Source organism: Gigantopelta aegis, unplaced genomic scaffold, assembly GCF_016097555.1.
Source record: "Gigantopelta aegis isolate Gae_Host unplaced genomic scaffold, Gae_host_genome ctg1724_pilon_pilon:::debris, whole genome shotgun sequence".
Taxonomy (NCBI): domain Eukaryota; kingdom Metazoa; phylum Mollusca; class Gastropoda; order Neomphalida; family Peltospiridae; genus Gigantopelta; species Gigantopelta aegis.
The window spans coordinates 3,504-20,605 of NW_024532781.1; positions in this window are offsets into that span (position 1 = coordinate 3,504).

Below are 17,102 nucleotides of genomic sequence, written 5' to 3' on the forward strand. Positions count from 1 at the left end.
GTACTGGGGAAAAATATTGTATGGTTTGTTGCTGCATAAATTTGCATATATCAGAAAATATGCAGACTCGTCTTAATTGAACACTATCAGCCTATTTGAAAAAATTTGAAAAAAAATTGAGTGGATTAAAAAAAAGTTGTTTTTGTTTAACGACACCACTAAAACACATTGATTTATTATTCATCGGCTATTCGATGTCAAACATTTGGTAATTCTGACAAGTAGTTGTTAGAGGAAACCCGCTCAATATTTTTCCTAATGCAGCAAGGGATCTTTTATATCCGCTTTCCCACAAACAGGAAAGCACATACCATGGCCTTTGACCAGCTGTGATGCACTGGTTGGAACCAGAAGAAAAACAAATCAGTTGAATGGATCCACTGAGGCGATTCGATCCTGTGACACGGGCACTTCAAGCGAACCCTGAGTGGATCAAATCATACAGGTAACAAAACTGGCTATCACTGGATTAATAAAGGGAGTTAATTTGTTAAATACTTTACAAAAACCAAATGTGTTACCATTTTATGAATTATCGAAGTGGATGTAGCAATTTACGTGTGCGACTAGTTGTGGTTGATTTACGTCTAACTTTACTCGTAACTTACGTTTACACTTCTTTGTGAAATGCTCTTCAGTCGTAGATTTACGTTTATGTGCAAAACGTAACTTACGATGTTCAGTGATCCCAGTATCTTACGACTGTAAGATTGCCATGGATGACCACAAGAGGTGTTTTCACTCTATGAGAAATTCCTACCCCACCCACCCCCAAAAAACAACAATAGTGACCCTCCCTCAAATCTGGTTTTCCATAGCACATGAGTCTGAATATCGTTCACCTCGATGTCAATAGACACGTTGCCGTCCATCTGACCTGTGAAGCAAGAACTGAGACTCGTCAGTGAATAACACACTGGGCAACCATGAGTGACTATACAACCTGATTCGCCATCTCTGTAGCCCTCTGAAATTGGTTATGGAGGTGTATTGATGTGGCAACGTAGCCAGCAGACGTCCACTTCTGGGATGGTCAGCTAATCTTCCTGTGGCGCCCAACTAAACAAGCTACCGTTGACTCATGTTCCCCAAACTTGCTGGGCAACACAACGTTGCGATTGCCACTGCATAATTAAATACCCTACCCCTATCAACTTGTAACATTTGTGGCATTTTGCTTTTCAATCATGTGAAATAAAATGTTGTTCACTTGAACTGCACTGTTCAAAATTTCCAGTGTTCAAGACCATAAAATGAGGCAGTGGCCCGAATGCATGCTTTCTTGACAAATCGATAAAAAGCATGCAGCATCGTACGTGCTCACGTTTGACCCAATTTTAACCAAAGATTATTTAGACAGTACAATGAGGTAGCTATATTTCAAATGTTATTACATTTGGTATACTAATAAAAACATTATATCACCAAAACTGAACTACCGTTTGGTTTTTCCGTCCGTATAATATGTTGAAACATTTGGTAGAATTTACACTACTCTGCAAATGAAAAATCTGTAGTTTTAATCATGTACTTGTATATTCATATTAAATCACGATAACAAACATTTCATAGAACCCGGAAGTAAACAACAGCAAAGTGTGGAACATAGTATTTTGCATTATCAAAGCTTTCTTATTAAATATTGTTACCATTATCAGTCAAATATGTACACATTTAATGGTTTTGGATTGGTTGATTAAATTTGATAAAATATTATGAGAATGGTAGAGGGTAGCTAACCTACTTGGTTGGAGGGGGGGGGGGGGGGGGAGACACATGATTTAACATCGAGTACATGGACTGTTTATTTTATTTTTTATTCCACTAAATCTTCTCTTTTTTGTACCACACACTGCGCATGTCATAGATTTTTATTATTTATTTTTAATGTTTAGTTGTTCTACCCTTTAGTCAACAGACATGCTCATATTTTGGCCGGGAATAATACAATGGATCTACCAATTGGTGGATTACAAACACAAATTTAGAAGCCGGAATTGTGTGAAGTGCATGAGCGCCACCTATTGAAAAGTCGATGATAGTTTCCTATTTAGTATCAATACCAACTTAATACTTAGTAATAAAACAAATCCTTAATATAATTGTTATTCAACCATTTATTGATTTTGATAACAAGCTTGGTTAAACTAAATTTCACTTTTAACAGTACATGGAATGAAGCTGTAGAATGGCATATCTATACCAGTATTTCATAATTCTATTAGGAAAGACCTACATTACTCCTGGAAGCAATGCCCCTCACAGAACATGATGGGGCCCTACTAGGTTCAACAAGGTATGCATGCTTTGAAAATACCGTTGAAGGGCATTTCACTCTTAATAGACAATCTCTATTCTGTGTTCTTGGAATGGATGGATGAATAAATGTTTAACGACCCTAGCACGAAAAATACATTGGCTATTGGGTGTCAAACTATGGTAAGTCAAACTGTGTTCTTGGATGCCAGTAAACATTTGCATTTGCATACCAAATGGTTAGACCGGGTCGGGCTTTAATTATGTGAATTCATTGATGTAACAAGAGGAGTCAGTAAACCACATCACAATATCCGGGTTTCTCTAGGTGATTTAGACATGATTGCTGAACCATTATAACAGGGCAGTAACTTGTCGGAATGTTTCACTGACAGTGCAGTAGAAGAAAAAAAAAAGGGTTTGGAATTTACCTGTGTGGGTCATGGCCTCCTAGAGTGGGACAAATATTATATTTCCAGGGGTTTTGCCACAAAGAAGTTTTTTGGTATGATTCTATGCAATTGTATTTTTGAATTTGGGTTCTAAATTTAGGTTTAAGAAAATCATACAATAATAATATGGGATGGTACAAAATGGAAAGGAAAGGAAATGGTTTATTTAACGACGCACGCAACACATTTTATATACGGTTATATGGCGTCGGACATATGGTTAAGGACCACACAGATATTGAGGGAGTAAACCCGCTGTCACCACTTCATGGGCTACTCTTTTCGATTAGCAGCAAGGGATCTTTTATATGCACCATCCCATAGACAAGATAGCACATACCACCGCCTTTGATGTACCAGCCGTGGTGCACTGGCTGGAATGAGAAAGAGCCCAATGGGCCCACTGACAGGGATCGATCCCAAACCGACCGAGCATTAAGCGAGCGCTTTACCACTGGGCTACATCTCGCCACCGGTACAAAATGGTTGTGCCCGTTATATATAATAGCCATTACATTTAACCGTTGTATTAATTAAATATAAGATTATACTTGTTGATATTAAGCAATAATGTGCATTATATATTGTTGAATATGCATACCAGTCCAAAAGTCTTGTGCGAGCCTTCCTTTAAGGGCCAATGTAATAAATTACAGCTTTAGAAAAGGAGCTGCAACCGAAGGTGCAGCAAGGGGGTACCAGAGGAAACAATAAAGCTGTAGGGTCGTTGGTGTTTCGGGAGGTTATATGTACAGCGGATATATTCGATTGCAGAAAACTTAATTTATCTAATGCAAAATTACTGATTGCATGAAGTATGGATTTTTGTTTACCATGTTTCATTCAATAATTATTTAACCGGCCTCGGTGGTGTCGTCGTTAGGCCATCGGTCTACAGGCTGGTAGGTACTGGGTTCGGATCCCAGTCGAGGCATGGGATTTTTAATCCACATACCGACTACAAACCCTGAGTGAGTGCTCAATGGGTAGGTGTAAACCACTTGCACCGACCAGTGATCCATAACTGGTTCAACAAAGGCCATTGTTTGTGCTATCCTGCCTGTGGGAAGCGCAAATAAAAGATCCCTTGCTGCCTGTCATAAAAGAGTAGCCTATGTGGCGACAGCGAGTTTCCTCTAAAAAACAGTGTCAGAATGACCATATGTTTGACGTCCAATAGCCGATGATAAGATAAAAAATCAATGTGCTCTAGTGGCGTCATTAAATAAAACAATCTTTATTTCATTCAATAATTATTAAAATTTGAAATGAAATATCCCCAACTTATTGTGAACAATATACATACCTATGCATATATTATACACTTTAAATTCAGTTCCAGAATATTGTTTATTTTGCTTTAAATATACATAACACGAACATACTTTTCCCACAATACAAAATTAAGTAATCCAATTAGTGTTGTACTTTCAATCACGAATGTCCCATTTTGAATTTTGAAAACTTAAACTCTAAAAAGATTCAACTAAACTTTAATTTCAAATTATCAAAGTTTGACTATACATAACTTGCATTTGTTTTGCAGCCCCCCCCCCCCCCACACACACACCATCCAATTCCTCCTAACAAACAGCAACGAAGTTGGAATTGAAACTAGATCACTCGACTATATCATTGTCTGATCAATTTAACTAAAATGCACGTCATGTCTCAAAAGATGGTTCTTGAGTGAGAACCAGTTTTGTTCAAGACATTTGATCATCTTAAAACAAACTCTTAAGCTGGAAGCAGACACTACATGCATATTAAAGCAATGTTGCATATTACTTGCATATTGTGTGGACTTGTTTTAATATACTTGTGGTTTTTTTAGCAAACATTTTACTTTGAATAAAATGCCCATTGTTTGATGATATATGATAGCATTCAGTTTCCCAGCAACAGAATTAGAACGAATATGACATATTAATCCGATTTGGAGTGTTACGTCAGGATATTTGTAACATGTTGAATAAACAACGTTATTAATCAAAGTTATATGCTTTTCTTTTTCCTTAACATTTGAAGTTCATATTTTCAATTCTTACATAGTTATAACAAAACAAAACACTCCTATTTACAATAGAACAATGCAAAATGACCATTCACAAATACTTATACTAAGCAAAGGTAATTTCAAGACGTCCTTCAACTTTGACTTGTCCTATAATTAATTCAAAATGATGGATCCTAGTACTTGCATGCTAATGGTAATTCAACGGAAGTGTGAAGATAGGTGACGGAAGTAATACACTGGTCAAAAAACCCTGCAATTGCGGCAATCAGCTTTTTTTGCCGTGGACTATATTATTGGATTTATTATTTCCTTATTGTTAAAAATAAAATGTATTGTGAGAACTAAAATCAGATTAAAAGTAAATATTAAAACAGTAACTACACCGTTGTTATTATTAAGTATCTGAATCTCGGGGTCATCAGCATGATCGAAAATGCATGCAAATGACCAGCAACGAGTGCCAGCTAGGTCACTGAACTCTGTTGAATGTTCATAACAGGTGCATTGCAGGGACCACTGGATTACATGAGACTGACAGCTTATATATACACTCTGTCAAAAAAGAAATGCATAGGTGAAGGGGGGAAAAAAGAAAAGTGTTTGATTTTACAAAATATAGGTTTGTTTTACAATGTTGCTGAATGACCATCTTTGTTAATGTTCCTGGAATGGGACAGCACGCCCAAATGCACCCTAAAGCAAATTTGACGCACATTGTGTGAAAATTACAGGATATCGGCGTAAAATGGTCAGATTTTGGTGAATGCACGTGGAACTCGGGGGAAAAGATTGGGGTAGTGATGGGTATTTAAAGCTGCAATGCTCGCAATGATGCCTCATTTCCATTTCGACGTAGACGAGTTACAAGATGCCAAGACTAAGCCTGCCGAATCGAAACGTTGCAATATGCCGCCTCCAGTTAGGTGAATCGCAGTCAGCAGTCTCACGCCACATGAGCGTCCATCAGAGCACCATTTCATGTCTCTGGGACAGGTACCAACAGTTTCAATCAGCTGAAGACAGGCCCAGAAGTGGAAGACCTCGCATAACAACTGCAGCACAAGATCGCTACATCTGGGTTCTGCACTTGCATCACCGAACTGTTACAGCAACGAACACTACTGGACACATACCTGGTTTGAGAAGGGTGTCTGCACGAACCATTCGGAACCGACTTCGAGAAGCTGGTTTACGGACTAGGAGACAGTATGTTGGCTCGTCCTGCGACGTCAACATCGACATTTACATGTTCACTGGTGCACGAATGTACAGGGGTGGAACTTGGGAAACTGGTGGCGAGTATGGTTCAGCGACGAGTCATGTTTCCATCTACAGCGACGTGATGGATGACAACGTGTTTACAGACGCCGCAATGACCATTTTGCCAACAACTGCGTTGCCCAAGTTGACAGATTCGGTGGATGGAGTGTCATGATGGGGGGAGCCATCTCATACACCGGCAGAAGTGAACTTGTGTTCCTACAAGGCAACCTGACAGCTGTACGCTACCGGATGAAATTCTTCGCCATCACATGCTTCCCATTTTGGATAGACAGAGAGAACTCTTTTAGCAGGACAATGCCAGGCTGCATATGGCACGTGTAACAATATATTTCCTACAGAATGAGAACATTAATGTGCTGCCATGGCCATCAAGATCGCCAGATCTCAACCCCATTGAATATCTATGGGACGAACTGGACAGACGTGTACACCAGCGTGACCCGGAGCCTCAGACGCTTCCAAGCTCAGTCTATGCCAAGGAGATGTCGCGCAGTGATTGCTGCTGCTGGTGGCCACACAAGGTACTGATTTCAGTGCCCTCGTGCGACGCTGTTTGGTGACGAAAACACCTCCACTGCCATCAGTCCATAGCAAGAACATTGTCACATACTCATGTCAAATTGTACTGTGATAGGATCATAAATAACGAAATTATGCCACTTTGTATTAAAGAGATAATTCCATGAATATTTTGCCTATGTGTTTCTTTTTTGACAGAATATATATATATATACTCTTCAAAAGAAGAAACGCAAAACCACATTGTCATAACATTTGGAGAATTGATTTAATTATTGAATGGTAAGTCCGATAATTACCAAATGTTGCAGGATTGTTCACAATTCACTCTAGTCCATTGTGAGTAAGTGATAGGACACACCACCAAGGTCAAGGTCATCTGGAGTCAATACCGGGTGTGGCCTCCGCGTGTGTTGACAACTGCCTGGCACCGCCTCCCCATTGAAGCAACCAGAGTAGGGATGACGTCCCGGGGGATGGTGGCCCACTCGGCCTGCAAGGCTGCTGCCAACTCGGGCAGGGTCTGGGGCTGTGGTTGTTGCTGTCGGAGGCGTCGGTCCAACTCGTCCCATAGATGCTCAATTGGGTTCAAATCCGGTGATATCGATGGCCAAGGAAGGACATTAATGTTGTTGTTCTGTAGGAAAGCCGTTGTGAGACGTGCTGTGTGAGGCCTGGCGTTGTCATGTTGGAACACTGCGTTGGCGTTGGCCATAACAGGAACGATGTGTGGCCGGAGGATCTGGTCAATGTAGCCCTGTGCATTCAGGTTGCCCTGCACGTGGACCAGGTCAGTTCTGCCAGTGTGTGAGATGGCTGCCCACACCATGACACTACCCCCGCCGAATCTGTCCACTTCCTGCACGCAGTTTGCCGCATAACGTTCACCACGACGCCTATACACGCGACATCTTCCATCATGACGTCGGAGCAGAAATCGGGACTCGTCACTGAACCGCACCTGTCTCCATCGCAGTTGAGGCCATTGTCGATGAATCTGGCACCACTGCAGTCGGAGTCGACGGTGTTGTGGTGTTAAGATGACACCTCGAACTGGACGTCTGGCACAAATTCCTACCTCAAGTAGGCAGTTCCGTACGGTCTGGTCGGATATCCTGCGCAAACCTGGTATTGCTGCGGCTGTGGAGGTGGCAGTAGTCAATCGTTCCCGAAGGTGGCGTACCCGGATGTAGCGGTCCTGCCCGGGGGTAGTGACCCGTGGTCGACCGGATCTAGGGAGGTCACATGTTGATCCATGTTGCTGGTAACGGTCCCACAGTCTGAAGATGGTGCTTGGGGACACATGGAATGCCCTGGCAACGGCCATTCTGGATTCGCCTGCGTCTAGTCGGCCGATGGCATTGTTTCTCTGCGGTTCACTGAGACGTGGCATGTCCTGGATTGTCAACTGTCGGCCAGATACAGAGGCCAGGCAAGTGAACACCCTGCACTTTTATACTGTCGGTGTTCATGCTGCATGTGCAGACAACGCACGTGCAGTGGTGACATGGTTTGCACGTGGCTGCGTTTTTGCGAATATTCACATTTTGGAACTTTATTGTACAGTAGCTGCGTTTTATCGAATGTAACCATGGGAATGTGTTTGGGACATGCAATGACCTTATATTCACAAAGCATGAACCGGTAGGAAACATAAAATCGGAGTTATAACCCATTTGTACCCTTTTGCGTTTCTTTTTTTGAAGAGTATATATATATATATATTGTTGAACCATGGCTATCCATGGTGCAGTATGGATGTCTTATTTTCAGTAAAATGTTCAACATACACTCCTACCTCCTACTAATCACTTAAAGTGTTTTGGTCGGCTTTATGATGAGGTATTTGCACTGAAACAAACAGAGTCACGTAACAAAATAGTGTGTTGTGATTAAAATTTGACCTATCCAGATTGTAAAAAGTAATATCTCCTGCTGAGAATATCGCAAATTATAGTGCTAGCGATATCTCCCACAAAAGCCTTTAATGTATTATAAATATAAATATATATATATATATATATATATATATATATATATATATATATATATATATAGGGAGAGAGAGAGAGAGAGAGAGGAGAGGGAGAGAGAAAGAGAGAGAGAGAGAGAGAGAGAGAGAGAGAAGGGGGAGAGAAAGTGTGAGTTTAATACAATTTCCTCTGTAATTGATATTGACAAAATATACTACCCTTTTTTTGTGCCGAGTGGCCTAATCTAAAATTAAAAAAATAATTAACTGATCTACTTGTGTTTGAAAGGAGGGCATTCGGTCTTAGTGAAAAATTTCCTAATAAAAATTATGCCGTTTTTAAAGAAAATTATTTTTATTGTATATCACATTAAATATATTCTGACACTTTGATGTAATATAATTGACTACAATGTGTGTGTGTGTGTGTGTGTGTGTATAGATAGATAGATAGATAGATAGATATAGACTCCCATTTTGGAAGGGGAGGGGGAGCTGGCTGATTTTTGCCCGAATTAAACAAAAGAGCCTGAATCTGTATTACAATGTTTATTCATATTAACATTACAGGTATATAGGGTTGTAAACAAATCACCACACATTTTTACATGGATTACAACAAATTTTGTGTGTAGAATACATGGTGAAAAGTGTTCAGTCTAGCTCATTTTGCTCAAATTTATGTATTGTTTTTAGAATTTGAGGATTCACCCCCCACCCGGAGCCCCGTCTTGTACGCTTATAGTGTCAACCCCTTACAATTCCATTGTTCTTGATCATGCATGTGTCATTCGCATGTTAACTGTTACATGTATGTCACTTTCAGTCGACGAATATCGCCACTGGTATAAATGAATCTTACTCATCACTCAGATTTACTTGCGATCCAGGGTTGCAAACATCAAACATGTAAATGGTAAACAAATATACCATGGAAACATTATGTCCACAGCTTTTTTTTTTTTTTTTTTGCTGTAGTAATTTTCTTAATTGCAGGGGCTGCAAAAACAATTGACAAAATACAGCTACGGTGAACCTTTTGAAAATGTTTAGTAATCTAATTAAACCAAAACCATTAAACAAAATCAAGTACACCATTTTTAAAAATTGAAACACAATATGTTACCTAACTTCATGTAGCCGTCTATTGCAACAGACAAATAAGTTTATTAATCCTTCATTTTGCTGCTTGTTACAATGTGTAAATAACAAAAATCTACAAAAATATTCAGCATTTCTATTGGGTATAACATGCACGTTATACATGTCACAGGGTGTTCTTCCACCAGTCTAATGTCAGTTACGATTAAATGAAGTGTTTTAGGTCAAAACAAAGAAAGAAAGAAATGTTTTATTTAACGACGCACTCAACACATTTTATTTACGGTTATATGGTGTCAGACATATGGTTAAGGACCACACAGATTTTGAGAGGAAACCCGCTGTCGCCACTACATTGGCTACTCTTTCCGATTAGCAGCAAGGGATCTTTTATTTGCGCTTCCCACAGGCAGGATAGCACAAACCATGGCCTTTGTTGAACCAGTTATGGATCACTGGTCGGTACAAGTGGTTTACACCTACCCATTGAGCCTTGTGGAGCACTCACTCAGGGTTTGGAGTCAGTATCTGGATTAAAAATCCCATGCCTCGACTGGGATCCGAACCCAGCCTGTAGACCAATGGCCTAACCACGACGCCACCAAGGCCAGTCAAGGCCAAAACAAAAACAACTGCATTCATTCGATTTTAGGATATCTGTAAATGATGGCATAAACATGTGCAATTGCTATTTATGCCTACAGACTGCACTCCCATTATTATTTTGTTAACGGATTTCAGCATGCATATTTTGTGCAAACCACTTTTTTGTCGTGGTCTGTTTTACATTGGATGGGACTAGACTATCTAACAGTTACATTCACAATAAATTTCCTGTTCTATAAATTGGACAAAATAGCATAAGATGGGTTTTAAAAAAAAATTAAGAATCTGGTTTGATATTTGTTCAGATTATACTGACCGTTTCTGCATGTACATGAACAGTTTAATACTATTATTCATTTATTTAAATACACATAGTGTAGGGTTGATAAATATTTTATAAGCCATAATAAGATTAATTATTTTACATGCTATACAAAATTAGTAACAGATTTCTTTCTGTTTTTGGCGACCTGCAGCATATACCTTTTTAATGTGCATATTGCTAAACAAAAAATGTGAATAGCCAAAGTAATATGTTTCAATTGTATGCCATCGAAGCCGACATACTGACTTGCATATAGGAGTAACATACATATAGGAGTAACATATATGTGTGTGCATGTGTGTCCGTTTGTTTGTGTGTTTGCGATAGCAGAAATGACATTGTTCGGACCTTAGTTGTGTCAGACTTTTGTAAATATGTATTGAAACATATGATAACCATAGATGTTCTGAATGATCTGTGCTTTCCACAAAATCACTGCAAAAAAACCCATTATGTTAATGCATCCGAGAATGAGAGAATGAGTGAATGAATGAATGAAAGGTCAACTGGACATGAGTTCCAACGGGGTGCTGTTAGATCCACAGGTAATAGTAATTAACCAGTGGAGCTAATTTAATTAGATTGGAGTGAGAGTCATTCTAAGAATCTTAAATCGAATTTCTAATGCAATGTGCCAATTGAGGTTTCACCACATTCCTCCCTTAGCTCTTCTAAGGGAGTGATCCGTTGTAGAGTCTTGGAGGGAGTAAGTGAGGATGAGATTTGTGCACATCTTGTCTCTCAAAGTGTTGTTTTGGTCAAACAGATAATTGTTCGTCGGAATAATGAACACGTTCCAACGAATACATTGATTTTGACTTTTAACGTGTCAAATCTCCAAAACTCGATAAAGGCTGGGTGTCAAAAGTTTGGTCACGGCCAGAATACGTGTCGTAATAGATTGATATGTGCTAGTTGTGGTCAGTATGATCATAACAGCAAGTAATGTCAGAATGATATGGCATGTGTCAAATGCAAAGGCCAACATTTTGCTTATTCACGTGAATGTCCAAGGTGGAAAGTTGAAAAGCAGGTACAGCAGGTAAAAGTAGAAAAACACATGTCTTTTTATGAGACACAAAAACTTGTAAAGACCTCTACACCTGTGGTGGCAGGTAGATCGTATGCTGCTACAGTTAAGGTTTCTACAACCAGTGTTGCCACTCAAACGGATTTAACTTGGCCTAAGGGGGATGATCGATTTAAGAAGATTTCAGATATTACTAAAGCTCAAATGCAAGTTATAAAATTTGTTGAAAAGAAAGTTGTTAAATCTACCCATGTGTCTTTGGATTCTACAAATCCACCAAAAGGCTTAACTGCAGAGCCAGGCCCCAGTAATCCTAAGTCAGGAAAAGACACTAAGACTCAAAATTAGGATTGTCCTTCAGGTCGATTGAAGAAGTATGAAAAACATTTGATTCCCTTAGACAATCCTTATGAATCTTTGGCTGATCTGGATGATGAGATGGATATATCACCATGTGATCATCCACAATCTAAATGATCGCCAAAGAAAAAGATTACTCCCACACTTCCCCCAGATGACTAATTCAGTCATACAGTGGAACTGCCATGGGCTTAGGCCCAATTTTGATGAATTAAGTCTTTTAATTCAAAAACATAATCCTCTTGAAGGACACTGATCATATTACAAAGAGAGGATTTAGCCTCTATCATAAATTTCAAGAAACTGAAAATAGAGCAGCTGAGGGTGTTTCCATTTTTGTTAATGAAAACATTCCTCAGAGTATAGTGACATTGAATACTAATTTACAAGATGTGGCTGTAAATGTTACAGCTCATAAAACTATTACTATGTGTTAGTTTACTTGCCACCTCGTAATCATTTTAATTTTAATCATAGGGACCTTCAATGTCTTATTGACCAGCTCCCTACTCCCTTCATTATTATGGGAGATTTTAATGGTCACCACACTTTGTGGGGATGCGAGGATATTAATATTAGAGGAAACAATTAAAAGACTTAATTCTCAAAAATGATTTACTTTTATTCAACAATAAAAGTCATACATATTTTCATTCTGCCAGTGGTTCTTTCACTTCACTTTTTCTTGATTTATCCAGGAAAGGTTTTTCCGTCCCTTGTGGTAGTAACCACTTTCCCATTATTGTGGAGAATGATGGACCTCCATCGCTTGAAAGGGTTCAAAGGTGGAAGCTGGCGAAGGCAAATTGGGGTCAGTTTCAGCATCTGTGCAGCACTCGTCTGCAACAATTTGCCATTACTGATGCTGATGATCCCATGTCTTTGTTTACTTCCATCTTGAAGGACAATGCAGCTGAAACTATTCCTTAGACTTCAGCAGTGCCAAAGCGTTTCAATAAACCATGGTTTACGGATACATGCAAGGATGCACTTAAAGAACAAAACAGATTCCTTTAGAGGTTCAGACGTGAACCTACTGTGGATAACCTGGATACTTATCGTATTGCTAAGGCTAAGGCTCACAGAGAGATCAGACAGAGTAAAAATCATCTTGGAGAAATTTTATCTCCAAGTTGGAATTCACAAACATCAGTAAAATCTATCTGGAATAGGATCCATAAAATCAAAGGTAAAGAATCCAGTAATACAGTTCATCATTTGTCTGTCATTGACACGGATGTCACATCTCATCATGACATAGAAAATGCATTGGCAGACAACTTTTCTCATAATTCATCTTCTGCTTTCAGTATAGATGCTTTTGCATCTGCCAGAACTAAAGCTGAAAAGCAGTCCATTAAGTTTTTATCCGAAAATGCTGAAGTATACAACAGGTATAATGCCTTGGCCTTAAGTTTTTTCAAGGTTATAAAATCTAGTAGTCCTCAGTAAAAATTGGTAGCCCCATAACTTTCAAAGAAAAAAAAAGAGAAAAAAGAAAAATAATTTAGTTTTATTTAAATGTTTTCGGGTGGATTTCTGTAAATCATGAGCATTATACTGCGAAATATACACTTATTAAAACTACATAATAACCCTTAATGAACAATAAAGTTTTTAGTTTAAATCATTAAACAGAATCTGTTGAAAATATTCAAAACTACGACATTAATATCTGACAGAATGAAGTGTCTCATATGAGGCATTATATTGTTTGTGTAAGCCTTCATTAGGAGATTAGGCCTAAAAATATATATAATAATAATAATAATCCCTACCTACCCACATTTGAAACTACTGGTCGGAAATGGACAAAACTAAATATGTTTAAGGATGGCCGCGAAAGAGGAGTAAATATTGTATAATAATAATAATAATAATAATAATAATAATCCCTAACTACCTACATTTGAAACTACATTTGGTAGCCCGGCGGACTACCAGGGTTAGACAATTGGTAGTCCGAGTGAATAATTGGTAGCCAAAACACTCCTGGCTACCGCTAAGGTCGCCGCATTTCTCTATGAAGGAATTGCAGGAGGCTCTTCGTCGAGCCCATGATACTTCAGTAGGACCAGATAAAATTCATTATCAATTATTAAAACATCTACCTGAATCATCTTTGATGGTTCTATTGAATATTTTTAATAACATCTGGATTTCTGGAGACTTTCCTTCTGATTGGAGGAAAGTCATTATTATTCCTATTCCCAAGCCTGGTAAGGATTCAACCAATCCTACCAGTTATCACCCTATCGCAATTACAAGTTGCATCTGTAAAACCATGGAATGAATGTTCAGTCATAAACTTGCCTGGTATCTTGAATCTCACAAATTGCTTACTAATGTGCAATGTGGGTTTAGATCTAAACGTAGCATGGTTGATCATCTTGTTAAATTTAAAACATTTTGTAGGGAAACTTTCATCCATAATCAGCACTTGGTTTCAGTTTTCTTTGATTTGGAGAAAGCTTACGATACCACGTAAGTATGGGATTTTAAAAGACCTCCATGGCATGGGCCTTAAAGGTCAACTTTCAGTTTTTATATATCAATTTTTAAAAAATAGATCTTTTAAAGTCCGGATGGGGTTGACTTTGTCCGATATTCACCCACAAGAGATGCGTGTGCCTCAAGGTAGTATCCTGTCTAACTTTATTTTTTGTAAAAGTTAACAGCATCACCCAGTGTTTAACACCTGGTGTGAATTGTTCATTATATTTTCAGATTTGCTACAGATCGTCCAATGTGGGTATCACTGAACGTAAGTTGCAGCTTTATTTGATTAAACTTCATCAATGGGCAACTGACGATGGCTTTCAATTCTCAAAGGCAAAAACAGTTTGTATGTATATCTGCCAGAAAAGAGATCTCCAGTTAAATCCAGTTGTTTTTGAACAAAAATCCAATTCCAGTTGTGGAGGAGGCTACATTTCTGGGGGTTATATTTGACAGGAAACTATCCTTTGTGCCCTATCTTAAATATGTTAAAAAGAAGGGCTTAAATGTTCTCAACATTTTAAAAGTTATTGGTTGTATGGAATGGGGAGCAGACAGAAAGGTTATGCTCCGTCTGTATGGATCTCTTGTGAGGTCAACACTTGATTCTGGATGCATTGTGTATGGGTCAGCACACAAGTCGTACTTGCAGATGCTAGATCCTATACACAATCATGGACTTAGGCTTTGTCTTGGTGCATTTAGAATATCTCCTGTAGAGAGCTTGCACATTGATGCACACGAACCTTGTTTGGGTGCTAGACGTGCAAAGGTTTCTCTGCAGTATGCTACCAAGATTAAATCTTTATCGAAACATCCTACACATGATGCGGTGTTTGATAACAAATATATGAACTTGTTTGATAGAAGGCCAAATGCTATTCATACATTTGGTCTTCACATTCAGCGTTTTTAGTCACTTTCCAACATTCATTTAACTGACTTTGGAAACTGCTTCATATTTTGTTTTACCACCTTGGTATATTACAACACCTAAAATTGTGTTTCATCTTGCGCATCTGAAGAAAGATCATACAGATGCTGAAAATTTAAGACAAGTAACGTGATTACATTCCTGTTTATACAGATGGATCATGTCAAGGTTGGTATACCATATACATATTTTAAACAGTATCAGCCAATTTATCTTTTCGACTTGGCAACATGATTGGGACTGTGCGATTGCGAACAAGCTTCATGCTATCAAGCCAGTCTTGGAAGAGTGGCAGTCCTCCCATTGGCAGTGCAGGAAGGATGAAAGAAAGAAAGAAAGAAAGAAAGAAATGTTTTATTTAATGATGCACTCAACACATTTTATTTACGGTTATATGGAGTCAGACATATGGTTAAGGACCACACAGATTTTGAGAGGAAACTCGCTGTCGCACATAGGCTACTCTTTTATGACAGGCAGCAAGGGATCTTTTATTTGCGCTTCCCACATGCAGGATAGCACAAACCATGGCCTCTGTTGAACCAGTTACGGATCACTGGTCGGTGCAAGTAAAAAAAAAAATTAAAAACATTAATCACATATGATCAGTGAAAACCCCCACAAATTGTATATATTTTACATAATAGAATAAATAATAAAAAAAAAAGGAATAAAAGTATGTATAAAAAGTACGAGTATTGAGTACTGTATCTTGAAAATTAATAAAAGATGGCACCGTTGAAGCGTTTGACAGCCTGAGCTAGCACATGTTTAGACAAAGAGATTAATAACGTCATCACTGATTGGATGAAATTTGACCTCTACTGGCTCTTGAGATAACAGTACATGTAGCTATCTGCTTACTCCCACTTGTAAAAAAAAAGGTGGAAACCTTTTGTTAATTTTAAAATCCTTTATAATTATTGGATACACTACATTGAACAGTCAACAATAAATACATTTATAGATTATTTCAGTATATTTTATGCTATTTCAAGCAGTTTGTATTGCACAAAAGCCTCTTGCTTCGGACTAGGACACTCGACCCGACAGAGCTCCGTACACAGGTGTTGACAGATGTTGATTGTAACCAGTTGCAAATTCTGGGTCCTTTGTTTTAATTGGAGTGTAATACATTGATGGCTCTCTAAACCAAGAATGGTGCTATCGTTAATGTCTGTGTAATCTCTTGACCCACTCAGCGACTTTGACAAATATGTAGTCTAGTGGCAGTCGATTGACACTACTGTAGGTCCGACTTCAGTGACTGGCGATATACTTAGGCAGACTTTAAAATCACAAACGTCTGAAACACCAGCCATATTGACCACTATTTATTAATTATTTTAAATCATGCACGAGATACCGATGTCTGGGCTGGCCGGTCCGCTTGACTGATAGGAATTTGTTTCAGTAATAGAAATGGACAGGTGCTTCGGACCGACAAGAATGACAAAAGTGGGACCGGCAAACGCGCGTTTTTAAAAAATAATTTCGGTCTCATAGATCGAGAATCGGTCCCAGACCGGGAAAAAAGGGCTTTTCCCCACCCCTGATGTACGGTATGTATGCCCACAAATGACTGTCAGGTCAGATGTCGGGAATTAACGTGCTTATATCAATTTAATGTTCAGGCACGCTCGTTGCGAGCACGATTTCTGACTAGGGCCAGAAACTGTGCTCACAACGAGAGGGGTGGGGAGAGTGTTAGTAAAATCTTTTTTTAAATAATAATAATTAAAATTAA